This window comes from Mesocricetus auratus, unplaced genomic scaffold (assembly GCF_017639785.1).
Source record: "Mesocricetus auratus isolate SY011 unplaced genomic scaffold, BCM_Maur_2.0 Super-Scaffold_100006, whole genome shotgun sequence".
In the NCBI taxonomy this organism is placed as follows: Eukaryota; Metazoa; Chordata; class Mammalia; order Rodentia; family Cricetidae; genus Mesocricetus; species Mesocricetus auratus.
This window is the reverse complement of record NW_024429190.1, coordinates 84,359,115-84,374,654: the sequence shown is the minus strand read 5'-3', so window position 1 is coordinate 84,374,654 and position 15,540 is coordinate 84,359,115. Positions and strand designations below refer to the sequence as shown.

At 43.0% G+C, this 15,540-nt stretch overlaps 1 protein-coding gene across 5 annotated transcripts in view; it reads right to left on the bottom strand.

Moving 5' to 3' along the window:
- Atxn7 (ataxin 7) overlaps positions 1-15,540 on the bottom strand; it is a 141,305-nt gene that overhangs the window by 19,422 nt on the left and 106,343 nt on the right. The gene's annotated exons all lie outside the window — the stretch shown is intronic.

Here is a 15,540-nt window from a genome sequence, read left to right as displayed (position 1 = left end):
TTTTGTTTTCCAGACAGGGTTCTTTTCTTTTTTCTTTTTTTCCCTTGAGACAGTGTTTCTTTCTCTATGTAACCCTGGCTGTTCTGAATCCCTGAAACACGCTCTGTAGACCAGGCTGGCCTCAAACTCAAAGAGGCCTGCCTCTTCCTCCCTAGTACTGGCAAATCCAGCCTTTGAAGGAAGCTCTCAAGCAGGCCCCACAGCCAATTTAGCCCAGTCCCTCCATTCCCAATGCATGCCAACATAAAGAAGTTTACCACTCTGAAATCGAACCACCAATCTAGACAGGGGCAAAATGCCTGGTGGGTCTCAGACACAGTTCACACCAAGAGAAAACCACTCATCTGAGACCAGTAACTGACAAACACTGGCGTGTCTTTAACCTTTCTAGCACAGCACCTCTCTGATTCTCAGAAAGGGAAACTAAAAAACTCACCCACAAGCCGGCCTATGGCACTAAATCTTGTTTCTATGACCATCTTCTAGCTCCCTAAGAATCTGCTAAAGTTTTCCAGTCAATCTTTTCAAACCCCTCCTACCTTTAAAAAAAAAATCTCACTTGACTACAGATGGCATAACTCTGCTTCACACTACTAAGATGCCAAAGACTAAAGACAAAAATATCACAAAGAGCTAGGCCTGTTTCTTTTTCTTCTTTTGAAACTAGGAAGTAATTTATGAGTAAGTATAGTCTACAAAGGTGTAACTGAGAATAAATCTACCTACTTAAGAATGAGATTTTCTGAGAGTAGATGCAGACCACTATAAATCAAGAGCTACTGAAAATGCTACTACAAGAAAACAGTCATTTGATAATGTTGCTTCAGGACCCAATAGGGTAGCCTTGAACTCAGAATTTAAAATCACAGTGTCTTAATTTAAAGCTTTACAAATCATCAACATCACACTATGGAAGCCATATAGATACTTAAACACTAGTTGTGTTGGAATCGGTGACTACAAGTACCATTTAAATAGCTGATTTCCAAATCTTCTTTTATCAGTGAACCTATGACCTTAGGTTAGCAGTTCTGCAGTCCTTCCTTCTTTCTTTTCATTTGGAAACAGGTTTTTTAACCTTGAACTCAGGGAACTACCTACCTGCCTCTGCTTCCCAAGTGCTGGGATTAAAGGCATGCACCACCACTGCCTGGCTAGTTCTGTAGTCTTTATCATGTACTTCAGAGCTAGGATCACACCAAGACAAATGATGCTACCTATCAACAGACAAACCCAAATTCTCCAAATCATGGCACAGAGGCTACAATGGAGTCAAGAAGCTAAACTGAAAGCCAACGGAAAGTGCGTCCTTACTCTACCCTCACCTCCACTCCTACCCCATGGCACTTACGTTTGTTATTTAACTATTCACAACAGACAAGATATAAAACTAGTATAGATGTCCCTCAACTGATTAATGGACAAGGAAAATGTAGCACATACACACTGCTGCAACCTTGTTCAACTATGAAAATTAAAGTTGTAATGTCTGTAGGAAATGGAGTGCTGTTTCCAGGGGAAGAGCAGGGAATAGTATTTCAGGGAAGAAGGAGAACCAACAAGATGCCATGAGGATGTATGGAGGCAGAGGGGGGCAGCAGCGGAGGGTACACAAACCCATGAAGTGTAACGATGTTAATATGAAACTATCACACTAAAGCAGCTTCTTTGTGTGCTACTTGAAAAGCAACTCTTTATCCTTATCAAAAGCCACATAAAATGTTGTTTTTAGATTTACTTTATGTGTAAGTCTTCTGCCCACACGTGTGTATGTGTGCCCACATGCATGCCCAGTACCAGCTGAAGTCAGAAAAGGGCATCAGATCCCCTGAACTGGAGTTACTAACCTGGGTTCTCTGTAAGAGCAACAAAGTGCTCTTAATCACCAAATCACTGCCTTGCTTCTCTTGGCTTGCTCAGCGAGCTTTCCTAAAGTCCAGGTTTATCTGCCCAGTGTTGGCACTTCTGACAGTGGCCTGGGCTGCCCTGACCCCATCATCAATCAGCAATCAATAAAATACCCCCAGACATTCACACAGGCTAATCGAATGGAGGCCAATTCCTCAGAGGAAGTTTCCTCTTCCCAAGTGTGCCCGTTTGAAAGAGAAGCATAACCTCATCTGGGGCATTTGAATACCTGGTCCCCGGATGGTGGTGCTGTTTGTTTGAGGGAGTTTTAGGGGGGTGTCATTGCTTGAGGCAGTGTGTAGCTGCTGGTAGCTGGGGTGTCTTGGGAGTTTAAGGCCTTACCCTACTTGCAGTTTTTTCTTTGCTTAGTGCTTGCTGCTCAAGATATGAGCTCTCAGCCAGCTGCCCCAGATGCCACTCAACCCCACCCTCATGAACTCTTAGCCATATGGAACCAACCATAAGGGAAAATAAGTTCTCTGTCTGCTTTTGTTTTTCAGGACAGAGCTTCTCTGTGTAGCACTGGCAGTCCTGGAACTCTCTCTATAGACCAGGCTGGCCTCTAACTCAGAGACCCGCCTGCCTCTGCCTCCTGCATGCTGTATTAAAGGTGTGTGCCACCACACCCAGCTCAAAATAAAACTCTTTCTTAGGTTGCCTTTGATCATAGTGTTTTGTCATAGCAACAGAAGAGTAATGCACCAGGTCTATCCACTGACAGTTGAAGCTAACTATAGACCACACAAAGTACTTCTCCACCTGTTGGATGAACATACTGCAGGAGGCACCAGGTCTGTGGTATAGAGGAAAAAACCACTAGAAGTGTGAAATTCTCAAAACAAATGCATATAGTTCAGGTCCCCAACTTAAGTTAGGTCAATTTACTTTTTTTTTTCATTTCACTTTCATAATGGTGTTACAGTGATGCCCACTCAGGAAAACAGTGCTTGAATTTTTAATGTGCTAAACTAAAATGCTCAGATTAGATATATTTAATGTATGCTTGACTTACAATTTCATTTTTCCACTTTTAAAAATAAGGTTGCTAACTAGCATGTGCAATGTACTTTCTCTTTAGATCAATTGATTACCCCACTTAAATAAAATAATTTCTAATATATTGCTTGTTTTGAGAATGTAAATTTCTTCCAAAGCCATTAATATACTATGGAATAATTTGACCATAACATAATTTTGCATATGCTTGTATGTAATACATGAGGTGGTGAGTTTTTGGCCAGAGATATAGAACACAACCTCCCCCAAACAATATACTAACTATTGCCATGGGTCCTGGCTGCCCACCAAAACTCAATGGTAAAACCTGTTGTAGAAGAAACCACATACTTTGGCTACAGGACATGGAAAAATCATTTTGGTACTGAAGAAGAGGCATCGCAGGTCTGGAAGTTGCTATGCAGGCTTCTGGGATAAACAGTCTTACCCAGTTACGAATCCTAGGTACAGCAATGAGCAGCACAGGAAGGTATAGTGGGTAATTATACTTTCCTATTGGGCTTAAGGCAGCTCCAGAGGAGGAAATGCACAGCTGGTCCTAGAGTAAGAACCTACAGTTGGGGAGTTCATAGAGTTGGGAGAGAAGGATCTATTCTATTTTGATAAGTGGACATTGTATCAAAGAGCACTCTACGCTCACAGGCCTCATCAGAGAAACTTCTAGTCATGAGCAGAGGTTGAGGCAGACACTCAGAGCTGAGAGAACTGTAGGGATAAGTGTCTGTAGAATGCTAGCCACAACAGAACATCTATATCCTATTTCTTCTTTTCAAGGGTCATGGGCCAGCCAGGGAGAGGAAGGTGCAAAGACTGTAAGAGACAGAAGTTGGGAGGCACAGACTGAAACTGTATCAGATGGATGTGACAAGACCACTGCACTCACAATCAGCTGTGGTTGCCTGCACAAGATGTGCACAAGATCAAGCCAGCTAGTATTCTAGCACGAGGGGGAGGGGAAACCATAGGAGCTGAGTCACTACTGATAGTTGATGGCTGGTAAGTTCCCCATGAAAGCTACACTGCATAGCTTCATACCAGTATAAGTACAGCACAAATTGGAATCAGTAGGCTATTATAAAGGGAATTGAACACTAAGTTGGGAAGAAATGGGGAAAGTGGATCTGGAAGGCATTACCAGAAGGAACTGGTGTGAATATCATCAAAATAATTACATGCACATATGAAACCCTAGAAAACTCCATCTGGCCACATGTAGCCACAGAGGAACATCACTTCCGCTCACCACACACATACACTGCACCATCCATATCTGGTGTTACATCTTCCTGTCTACCTGTGTCACATCCTCTGCCACTTCTAACAATTCACAAGGGGTAACCAACCCTTTTCTATGCCTATGTCACAGGTAAAGTCAGCCACTTAGCATCATGTTAGACTGTCTCCATGCTCATTATCTACCTTTCCTCATCCTAGAAAGTTTTTGTGAGCTTCACTCTAAGCTCCTGTGGTTTCACTGCATGATTTGCACTTGCAGTGATTTTTATAATGTATGTCAGGTTGCAGCATAACTGACTCTGACGTCTGGCCAGTCCCAGCAGTTTTCTACCTCCAGCCTGCTACCGCCCACCCTTGTTTCTTCAGTTAACATCTCATCCTGCCTGTAATCTAAATAAGCATTAGAGCACTGGTTCTCAACTTTCCTAATGCTGTGACTCTTTGGGGGGGGGGTTTACGAGACACAGCTCCTTACGCTGTGGTGACCCCAATCATAAGGTTATTTTTTGTTGCTACTTCACAACTATAATTTTGCTACTGTTATGAAATGTATGTAAAAATCTGTTTTCCAGTGGTCTTAGGTAACCCCCGTGAAAGGGTTGCTCAACCCACAAAGGGGTCTTGACCTACAGGTTGAGAACTGCATTAGAAAAATCAAGACCCAAGATTTCTAATATTTACTTTTGAGGGTGTGCATATAGTGTGTGTGTGTGTGTGTGTGTGTGTGTGTGTGTGTGTGTGTGTGTGTTGGCAAATACAGGCACAAATGTGGCAAGTACATGTACAAACATCAGAGGAAACCCCTTCTTTTTTGTTTGTGACTGCCTATGTCCCAGTTTCTAGCCTGTGACCTCCAGGATTCCTCTTGATCTGTCTCCCTTAAGGAGAACTACGATTACACAGGGTTACACAGGTCCTTGGAATCTGAACTCAGGAGCTTCTCTCCCAACAATCACTTTATTCCAATCTAAATTTATAACGCTAAAAGTCTGAGGATATATATTTCTCAACAATCCCAATTCCTACTTATTTTTTTAAAAACTCATGAAATTTTAATTTACTAAAAACAGCTGAGCCAGGCAGTGGTAGTAGTGCTCAGCTTGAATCCCAACACTCTAGAGTCAACCAGGTCTCTGTGTTCAAGGAGGCGGGGAGAGGGGGGAAGCCTGGTCTACAGAGAGAGTTCCAGGACAGCCAGGCTATAGGCTACACAGAGAAACCCTGTCTCAGAAATACCAGCTCAAGTACTTGTTATGCTACTGAATTTGAATTTATGCTACTGAATTCAGCTGTTTCTTCACATGAAGAACTGGCACCTTACCCTGTGAAGAGCAGCATCTGGCCCTCTCCTCAAGAGAAACTAAACTTAATTAGATCTGCATTAAACTCCTCTAATCTTACATGGTATCTCCTTATTTTCATAAGACTTTAAGCTGAACACATAGTTTTGCTTTATTCTTAAAAAGTAGCTGTTCAGAGACCAAAAAAGATGCTCATGGGAGGGCAGAGTGTCTCAGGCAGACAAAGCAGTAGCCAGATGCTAAGCATAGCTACCATGTATTCTGCTGAGAGTCCAGTTAAGTGTTCCAAGTGCTCACTCGTCTCCCCACGATCGAGCTCCAGGCCAGAGAAAGCACACTGTTCCTGGAGGGTGCTATGAACCGCTCCACCAAGAGAAAGCCATGTCCACCACAGACAGACACACAGTGTGCCGATGCCAGCTGAGACAGTGAAAGGAAGACACTGACGTGAGGAGGTGCAGAGAAAGGGCTACAAAGGAAAGTGGGAGTGAGACAGAGGAGCCAGGGAGGGAGTGGGACAAGAGAGAGATTAGGACAGCCTCCAGCAACACATGTGTGACATGTGACACAACCCAGGGGCACCAGGGCAGAAGGGGGGGGGGGTGAAAGACAGGGAGTGTGCCCTCTAATTTCCAAAGGGAAGGCAACCAAGGATACTGAGTTTATAATTCTGAATTCATGCTCAGTCACCCTCGCCAATTATAAGTATTAATACTCAGGTATAACTCAAAAGGAGTAAAAGCAAATAGCTAACCCTTTTAATATAAACACTGCTTTGAAAACAAATATACACCAAGTAGTTTTTAAAGGCAGTTTACAAGTCCTTAAAGTTTTCAGAATTATTTTTAACAGAGCACAATTAGCATGATTTCTAACTACATACATTTTTTTTATTTTTACAAAATAAATCTGAGCTTGGTGAGCACCTACCACCACCACATGAGGACCTTGGTTCAGACCTCCTGAATCCACAGAGCTGGATGCAAGCCCACACACCTGCACTCCCAGTACTCCAACAGCAACATAGGAAGGCAGCAGAGGAACCTCAGCTTGTAACAGGCAGCTAGCCAGCCTGGCTTCTACACAGTGGCAGACAAAGAGGTGAGGACGAGGACTGACACTTGGGCTTGTCCTCTGACCTCCACACTTACGCTATGGCTAAACACATACTTACGTACACTCCATATACACATACCAACCCCTCACCCAAAGAGAGGGAGGGAGGAAGACAGAGATCTTATAAGAATCAATTTACAGTCTAGTCTCAATTTATACATCCAAAATACAGCAAGGTATACCACCATTATGACCATTGTACTAATTAGTCCTTTTCTCAAAAGGCATCATGCAAAGAGGATAAGATAAGTACTTAGAAAACTCCCCTTACCTTGGGGTTTTCTTGTATATTTTACTATTCTTTTTGAATCTAAGCAACATATCTCACCATCAACAGCAGCAATTTGTACCAAGCACGAACACATTATGGGATTTACAGGGAGTATCTCAGTCCTAACCAACTTCCTTATACAGTAGTAAAATTCCTCAGGCTGAAAAGGGTCATTAGTGGAAAAACGTTTTAAAAATAGTATCTATAGCACTGTCATATAGTATACTCCAGCCTACACAGTGTACCACATACTAACTGCCAGATCCCCCACAAATGCATGGAGGCTGCAGGCTTCTACTGTTACCCAGGATCCACAGACAGTAGCAAATCACCTATCTTTGATCTGGGAGAGATAAAAAATGGGAACCCTGCATTTGGTTGTAGCGAATGTGGGTCTCACAGCCCTCCTCTGCTAAATTTGGGGGCTGCATCCACTGTGCTAAGGTAAGGTCTCTTTGAACAGTAGTTTAGGGGAAACTTGGAACTTATGCAAAAATATAAAAAAATAAAAAAGGATGTTTATTCAAGCTCATTTTATTTTATAATTTTAAAAGTTAGCTTATTTTCCTGACAGGGCTCAAGTGAAACTCAGGGAAAAAAATGGAGGTAGAAGGGAAAAAGGTGATCATGGTACATACTCAGCACAGTAAGATTAGAAACCCCATGACTTTCCTTTAAATGAAACTCACCTTCGATTGCCAGGGAAGGCAGTGTGCATTTACATAAAGCAATGTATAAATTCATACAGACTCTGAAAGCCTCCTTCGCCTTCTACGTGGTCATACAATGTAAAGTGCATGTAAAACACAGATTCCTGGCCAGGTGTAACACACAGCAATGCATTTTAGTGAAAACTCAGTTTAGAATCTTCCTTCGTTCATAGAATGCCTTCACTGACTTACTCTAAGCACTCTCAGTCCAAGGTGGAAAATGCCACGTGACTAACAGTGCTCCTCCTCAACCCCAACTGTTAGGCTCTACGTTCAGTCTGCCAAAGACAACACGTACTAGCATTAATTGTCTCATCTGTCCTTCCTGACCATGACCTCCTAAGGAATATCCAAGATAAAGACCTGCAAAGGGGTAAATTAAGCTGTAAACTCCCCGAAGTTATTTTTTATACACCAACTCTGTACTATACCAGTGTTTCCCCGAAAGTTGTCATTCACACACATTCGAGGCCACGCTTTACAACCGTTACTGTTTACTATGTTAAGTAAATGTAACCAACTAGAGAATGTCTGCTTCAGGATTGTTCTAAGCAATGCCTATCAAACGATGACTTAGGTTTAATGTTGGAGTTCATATTTATTTTAGCAACTTTCTAAAAGAACCACGTGGCATCCCATTTGAAAATCTCAGCATAGTCTGACCACATAGGGATGTTTCTATTTAATGATATCTCCTCACTTTTACAGGTAGCAGCTTTTTCTATCACTGGCGTTGTCTTTTTAGAAGCACAGCTCTACTACAGCCACGGTTATCACAGGCTCATTTCAGCTCTCAAGCTGCTTCTCTTTGATTCTGTTTCTTTCAGTTCTCCCAGCACAGGATGAGGTGCTCTAGAGAAAGTCTGACACCGTCTATTTGCTGAAAGGGGGCCACTGGCGGGACTGTCCCTGAAACATTCAAATTTCAAGTTGGGGAATCCAGAGCTGGCCTCTGGCATGCAGCTATCATAGAGAAAAAGGATAGTTCACCAGCACTGGGCTGGGGCACTTCCGAGCATGTTTAGGGGTCACACATGCGCTGGGCTGGGGCACTTCCGAGCATGTTTAGGGGTCACACATGCGCTGGGCTGGGGCACTTCTGAGCATGTTTAGGGGTCACACATGCGCTGGGCTGGGGGCACTTCCGAGCATGTTTAGGAGTCACACATGTGCTGGGCTGGGGGCACTTCCGAGCATGTTTAGGGGTCACACATGCACTGGGCTGGGGACACTTCCGACCATGTTTAGGGGTCACACATGCACTGGGCTGAGGCACTTCCGAGCATGTTTAGGGGTCACACATGCGCTGGACTGGGGGCACTTCCGAGCATGTTTAGGGGGTCACACATGCGCTGGGCTGGGAGCACTTCCGAGCATGTTTAGGGGTCACACATGCACTGGGCTGAGGCACTTCCGAGCATGTTTAGGGGTCACACATGCACTGGGCTGAGGCACTTCCGAGCATGTTTAGGGGGTCACACATGCGCTGGGCTGGGGACACTTCCGAGCATGTTTAGGGGGTTTACAAAGGGAAAACACTGAGAAAGAAACCTCTTCACCACAAAGCACTTGGCATCATTTCCACTAGAGAGATTTAACTGAAAGGGATGATTTCAATACTGGCTGCCCTAACAAATTAGTCTCCAACTGCTACCTCTGCCAAAGCGTTTTCCTCTCCTCTAATGCAGAGGTGTTTTTAAAATGAAAATGTAAGTGGAAAGTGCAGAAAAGAGAGTCATTTACAGCACTTGGGCCACTTGAAACAACTTTTCACCAAAGGTCTATAATCAAATTATCAAGCTCCTCAAGTCAGTGCTTTATGACGGAAATAAAGGCCTCACTAAAGAATCCGGGCCTCTTGGCATTTCCACGTCTCTGGGCAGGGCTCACACTGCAGCACCCCATTCACACTGCTGCATGAAAGAGAAAGACCACAAAGGGCAGATTACAAGGGAGAATGACTGCACTGGTGGGGGAAGGGGCGAGCGTGAATGGACTGTAAATAATGTTGCTAAGAAAGGAGCAGGGATATGGCAACCTCAAATAATCCTCCTGCCAGGAATGCTTCCCAAGAGAACTGTCCTTTAACAGCGCTTTCAAGTATGGAGAAACAGGAAAACCTTAGGGCACATGCAGGGACAGGCCTCCTCTGCTCGATTAACTTGTAGTGCTCTGGAAGCATTTGCAAGGCCACCTTTAAAGGTACCCAACCCATCACCAGAAGTGACAGAAGACTACAGCATGTTACCAAGGCTATCACTGTGACTGGGAGTGACACCTCCCACTGCTGTCCTGAGACACTTTTTTGGAGAGAAAAATGAATGAACATTCGGAATGACCAGCTGGGCTCCTGAAGGCAATCCTATCACACACTCAGATGGCTACTTAAGGGCTACTATCTCCTCAGACACAACTCAGAGAGACTACCTCCTCAGAAAAAGTTGTTGTTATAGCTCTGAACAAAACCCAATTGTCAAAATGTTTATTCAACCACTGCGATCCAGGGGTCACTATTTCTGACTGCATCCATTGCCAATTTATGAATAACAAGCAGGCTGACACTTGTATTTTGTCATAGGGATGGACTTCTCTCTCTTTGCTGTCCTCAGGAAACTAGGAGTTTTCCAAAGGAGGCTGACAGAGTACGGCCACCAATCACGGTAGATAGGACCTAACATCATCACTTGGCATCCTATCACATTACTCCTTGAAATATTCCAATTCCTCAGGTCAGGTATCAACACACAACAAGAAAAGGGAAAAACAAGATAAAAGGGGTGAAACTCCCTACTCCATCAATCTCCAGGTATAACTATCTGTTGAGGGGGAAATCACCCTAAGAGATTCATCAGTTTACCATTAAATTTTTAGCTGTCAGCTTATTATACAGGTATGATTGAAATGCAAAAATAAAACTAACAAAAATAATTAGCCAGAGGTAGTCATTCATACCTGTAAACCGTAATCCCCATACTTGGAAAACTGAGGCCACAGAAGCACGAGTTCCAGGTCAGTGTGGGGCTACAGCGTCAGCTTCAGGCTGTACATTTTGATACAGAATGTAATCTTATAACCACAAGTGAAGAGAAAGAACATTAAAAACAAGCTAGTACACCAGTAATTCCAGACTTGATTTGTTTCCACGGCTTTTTAAAGGTGGAACTTTAGTGTAGAAGCCCAGCTAGGCTCATCTTCCAGGCCAAGGAGGAGGCTCAAGTCCAGCAAGCAACAGACTGGGAGCACCACCTGTTGAGTGCTGTGCTCAGTCTGTGTCAGAAGCCTAATTCTGCACTTTTATTATTTCATCTTATTCCGGACAGAAGACAGCAAAGCTAATGAACCAAAACACAAACAGCAACAGCCAACCTCAGTTCTGAGGACCCGCCTCCACACACCTGTCAATCAGGAGTAAGGCCGGGTGCCTTTGTCAACAGTTTGCCATGCTGTTTTCTACAGAGAAAAAGCCTCTGCTCTACCTACAAATAAAAGCAGTGACAGGAAAAATAAAACCAGAAAGAGCAACACGAAAGCTGGCAATTTTTAGAAAAATCTTATCAACAATGTTCTGATTAAAGATCTACTTATATTTAAAACCCTATAAATGGGGAGCTGTTTTAACCTGAACTGAAGCCACTCATTCAAACTCATTATTGGCTAAGGCATGAAATTTGAACCCAGTAAAAACTAAGGAACTTGGGCTGTCATCTACTCCCAGCCCAAAGACAGAAAAATTGATAAATAATTAGCTTAGTTCTGCTGGTGCTGCAACAATGCAACTGAAAAAGAAAGTCAATATTTGAGTAGAAAACCATAATAAGATATATACAGTTTCATCTGCTGAATGACTTCCCAAGATTGTTTATATTTTGAAGTTGTTCTTTCTACAGTATTCTGTTGAAAATTTTGCTGTGGATTTGAAGTGCCGGACAAAACAACTTCAAACACATTCTACAGGAAACACTGTGAGCTGTCCTGAAACCTCACCCACCGCAAGATTAAAAAAACAAAACAAAACAGAGGGTGTTACAAGTCTCTTCCATTTTTAGAGGGGAGAGCCCAACGCTTTCCCCGGGTTTTGAAATCCAGGATCTGTTTGATGCAAACCTCAGCATTTTCTAGGAGTTAATAGCAAACTCAACTCCTGCCTGCATTTGAACTTTGGCCAGATCACTCAAATGACATTTCAGAATGGCTCCTGTGGACAGCTTGCAGCAGCTAATCCCTCTTGCTGAGATTAGCACTGATCCCCCCAGCACTGCAGAGCTCCCTCCCTCCAGCGGCAGAGCCCTCCCCTCCAGGCCTGTTAGCAGGACAGGACAAATGCCAGAAGGAAAAGAGGCCTGCCTCAAGACTCTGCCTGGCTCAACTGGGCTCTTCACTAGTCAGCCAAGTCCTAACGTACCTTCCACAGGCTTATTCTGAACCAAGCCCCAAGCCAAAGCCAGCTTTGAAAACTACCAGGAAAAACTCACCCAGAGGACCTCTCGGCTTCTGTGCAGAGGAAGGGCTCCTCAGAAGAGGCTTCTTGCTACCTTCCATTCGGAGCTCGGCCACGCCTCACTATACTTGCTACTGCAAGCCTGTATCATGATTTGAGTCTGCCCACCAACTCCAAATATGCTCCATGTTTGGGCTTACGTAACATTTGCTACTACTGTAAAAAGCACTTGAATGACAAAGGTCCTGGCAGATCAACAGAAAAAGGGGTGGAGTCTAATTTCATCTAATATGGTCATACAAGGCATGCCAGCTGGTATAAATTAATTCCTCTATTACAGAAGTTCTCAGCCTTCCTAATGCTGAGACCCTTTAATACAGTTCCTCATGTTGTGAAGACCTCCAACCATAAAATTATTTTTGTTGCTACTTCATAACTGCAATTTTGCTACTGTTATGAATCATAATGTAAATATCTGATGTGCAGGATATCTGGTCTATCAGAATTGAATACAGAATTTATAATTTAACCTACTACAATGTGAATTACACTTGTTTTCTGAATACCTACCTGTAGAGTAGCAATGTTACTGCAGGATTTACTAAAAATAAAAGTATAGGACTGCCTTAAACCTTGAGTAATGCCGGGCGGTGGTGGCGCACGCCTTTAATCCCAGCACTCGGGAGGCAGAGGCAGGCGGATCTCTGTGAGTTCGAGGCTGGGCTGGACCAATAGCCTCCAAAACAATACAGAGAAACCCTGTCTCGTAAAAACAAAAAACAAAACAAAACAAAACAACAACAACAAAAAAACCTTGAGTAAGCCGGGCGGGCGTTGGTGGCGCACACCTTTAATCCCAGCACTCGGGAGGCAGAGGCAGGCGGATCGCTGTGAGTTCGAGGCCAGCCTGGTCTACAGAGGGAGTTCCAGGACAGCCTCCAAAGCCACAGAGAAACCCTGTCTCGAAAAACCAAAAAAACAAACAAACAAACAAAAAACCAAAAACCAAAAACAAAACCTTGAGTAATAAAAAAATATCCTGAGTAATTATGATATTTCTATAAATATCAGTAGCCTTTCTCGATGTTTTATTTCCCTACACAAGCTATACTCACTAAGAGTCAAGTTTATTAAACAAACTTTTTTAAAAGCCAACTTTTTCTTCCTAAAGCAAATAACAATCCGGACCCAGTTTTGATACATATTTTCAAAGTTTGCCCAACACCATATATGCATATTGTATTGGCTAAGCTTCAATTCCTGGAAAGCCAAAGTGAAGAGTTCTTCTACTCTTGATACAACTGCTCTCTGTGGCTTCTTGAAAGCAGGTGATGTTGCTTGGCCGTTCCCTATCTCAGCACTATGACAATCTTTCTGTCACTGACAAAGCTCACTGTTAAACAGACCTGAAGAAAACTGCCAGCTGATCTGAGCTTTAGGGAATAACAGCTCAGATGCTTGGTGGCTCAGAATGAACACTTTAAATGTGAAAAGGGGATGTGGGGGAGATGTCCAAGAGTGAGTGATTGTGGGGGGGGAGTGGGGAGGGGGAGAGAGGGAGAGAGGGAGAGAGAGAGAGAGAGAGAGAGAGAGAGAGAGAGAGAGAGAGAGAGAGAGAGAGAGAGAGAGAGAGAGAGAGAACACTGTTTAGCAAGTTATGAATTCTCTTGGTGTAAATCATTTTACCAGAAGACAAGAGAAAATGTGGAGGAATACCAGAAACAATTTCTACATTAACTCTGATAAGAGAATGGCCACACTGCTTCCATTTACAGCAAGCATCTGGACTTCAACAGAGTCTGCAATTTTACTATGCTTGAGGTAGTTAGCGCCTTGTTTGCAGTCTACCCTCAATGTTCCACAGCTGTAACCAGAAACGCAAAGCTACAGTAGCCCTGAAGACACTAGAGGAGATGTGCAGGCTTATAAGAACAAGATAAAGACATTTCTCCCCGAATCCTTTAAAATCAATTAGCATAAACAAAGACTTCCCGCTGGGCATCTTCGTCACCATGCTGTAGTCCCAGCTCTTGGGATTCTAGGGTAGCCTGGGCTACATAATGAGTTTCAGACAAAAGTGGACTGCTGAGTGAGACCCTGTTTAATAATAATAGTTAATAGTGAAGGCTTCAGGCTAACTCACTCAATTTCTTAAATTAGAAGAGAAGCAAAATCTATCATGTACAATCTAAATGCAACAGGTCTTAGTTTTGTTCATAGTAACTTACCTGCCTGCCCCAGGGAACAACTGGAAGGTCTCAGGGACAAGGGGACTTTTGGAGGCTAAGGCCTCTCAGTTCCACTGCATCCATGGAACCAGTCTCCAGTTTCCATTTGTGCAAATGTCTATCTTGTTTTATTTAAAATTTTATTACAAACAAAAGTTGCAAAAAAAATCTAATCTAATTAATCAGACCCAAAGACTGCACAACTCAATGAGCTTCTCTACAGTTAGAGTGTCCATGTGCAACAGAAGCTATGGAGCATCACGTGTTTTACACTTTCACCACTGAATATATACCTACGCACTGCCACCAAAAATGAAAACTCTGTAAGCATTAGAATTAGAAAGGCAATTATCGGTATGCCCATTCTCATAAGCATGCATTCACTCTGCATCCCCTGGTTCTTTTTCTACTTGTCATACAATATTCACAGGCATATATACTTGCTTACATATAAATAGCAAATATCTCTACACAGAGTATTAAGTTCTTTCCGTCTGTACTCAGGAATGAAATAGTGGGGTCATGGAGAAGTTGTTCTATTTTGTTTTAATTTCAAGAAATCTCCAAACTGATTTCCACAATGACTATATTAATTTGCACACCTAGCAACAATATATGAAGACTTCTTTCTCTCCAAATCCTTTTTGACTTTTGTTGTTGAAATTTATTGATGACAGCCATTCTGACTGAGGTGAGGTGGTATCTCAACATAGTTTTAATTTACATTTCCCTGATGGCTAGAAACAGTGAACAATTTAAAAGCAGTCACTGTTCATCTGTGTTTACTTTGTGTACACAGGGACAGTGCCAATAAGAACAATGTCCTGCGAACAGGCACTCCATGACTGCTCCGGGACTAATTTGGGGTCGTGCGCACAGCCAGGGAAGGCCTCTGTAGCCTGTGCACTGTCTACTTTACTCTGAGACAGTCTTGCTAATGATGAGGCTGGCCCTAAAACCTGTGACCTCCTACTTCAGCCCACAGGACAGCTGCGATGCAGGCATGGTCATGCCTAAGAGAAATAATCTGAACTTGTTCTTTTTCACTATGTTAGAGAAAGTATGAGTGGCAGTAAAGACCAAGGAAAGTGTAACATTGGGAATGTGAACATGAACACAAAAGCTGAGCATACAGATGAGAGTAAATATCACTCAGCGTTCTGAGGAAAGTCTTGATTAAGCCACTTCTTAAGAAAAGCCTTAGCTTTTCTTGGAAAACATTACTATTTTGTTTAAATCATTTTCCAATAGTGTACACAAATTTTTTTTTGGTTGTGACCTATTTTTCCTATGAAAATAATCAAGGCAACTTCTT